Source organism: Cryptotermes secundus, unplaced genomic scaffold, assembly GCF_002891405.2.
Source record: "Cryptotermes secundus unplaced genomic scaffold, Csec_1.0 scaffold1831, whole genome shotgun sequence".
NCBI classification, from domain to species: domain Eukaryota; kingdom Metazoa; phylum Arthropoda; class Insecta; order Blattodea; family Kalotermitidae; genus Cryptotermes; species Cryptotermes secundus.
Genome location: NW_019739257.1, coordinates 9,915 through 11,549, shown reverse-complemented (window position 1 = coordinate 11,549; position 1,635 = coordinate 9,915).

The window sequence follows — 1,635 nt, the reverse complement described above, 5'->3', positions numbered from 1 at the left end:
AGTGGCGGGGCGGGAACTCGCCTATTACCGTAGTAACGCGAGCGTTACGTTACCGCCACGTACCGCTGGGGAGGTAGGGGTCAACATGTCACATTATATTCTGTTTTAGTTGTGTAACACAATTGACAACACCAAACTTCTTGTAACATTCAAACATTCCTCACTAAAATGGCAGTCATCTGGGATGTCACATGTAGTGTGATTTATAAGGTATCAATGGTCCTGAGGAACATGCTGCCTCCATCTTCACTAGCTGGGGCAGCAAGTAAAAAATATTTTTAGCATATTTAAATACAGCTTTATATTTTTCCAAAAAATCCAAGTTCAGTGAAAGGTTAAGTTAGGTTTGCTTTTAATTTACTTCTCTTTTACTTCCTACTATAACCGTCCAGCCCTTACTTTGGTGCTGTCTCCTCTCTTACCGTCCTTTTGGCCCCTTGGTTGCGGTTGCAGCTGCTCCTCTAGCCGTTCCCTCTCACCTGTTGTTACTCTGAATTTGCAGGTTGCTGCTGTGTCCTTCTTGTCCTTTTTTGTTGGTGTTGTGGATATTTGATGTTTACGGGATATGGGTTACATTAATGCTGGATGCCAGTAAGCTTACTATAAAGGTTTACTTTTCAGGAAAAAGGGGGGATTAACCGGAAACTACAGGTGATAGGTACTGCATTCGCACAAGAGCGATGAGATTCTGCCTCAGGATGCATATGGGCATCGCACTAGCGGGAAAGATAAGAGCGTTTATAGCTAGGCACTACCACACACTGTTTTAACGAGCAGTTCTTGATATACAGGTAACAGCACTTGTCCATAATCCCTTAAACCAACTTGAAATCACTCAAAAGTTTGCGAATGGATCCCTGGCTAGTTATTTAGCAACTGCTTTTTTAGCACAGCACTTAGAAGTGATTACACTTTCACTTAAACTTTTAAGCCAAAATAAGATTCACACTAATTTTTGTGTCTAATTAATTTTGCAGAGTTATTTAGAGATTGTTCCAGTAACACGGTGGTTTTCAAACTGTGGGGCCTGACTCCCAGAGGGGGCGTGAAGGGCTTGAAAAGGGGGCACAGCATACTTTCCTACAGATACAAATTAAAACTGACATAAATCAGTTAGAAAAGTAATAAAAAATAAAAATACATATAGAAAAACTTTTGATAAGTACAGGCTTTACTTATTATGAATTTCAAAGTAACTAATAATTATTCTCTTTACCGGCAATTATAAAACGCGTATGCCAGAGACAGCGTTGATAGTTCGGCAGCAGCTGCATCCTCTGAAGTCTAGACTTTTTAAAATGCTGTGTGAGGAAATGGGTGCTGAACACACTGCTCTGTTGTTTTTTAGTGATGCTCGATGGCTTTCAACAGGCAAGGTATTAAAGAGAATGTTTAAACTGAGGCATGAGGTGTTCTGTTTTTTAAATGGGGTAAATCAACCACTGGCAGACAGTTTCAGCAACAAGGATTTTTAATTGAAAATGGCTTACCTCACAGATATATTTGAGAAACTAAATATCCTCAACACTTCACTTCCTGGGAATGGGGCAACTGTACTTTCTTGGAATGACAAAGTGAAGGCATTCATGAGAAAATTAGAGCTCTGGAGAAACAGTATGGAAAGTGACACGCTAG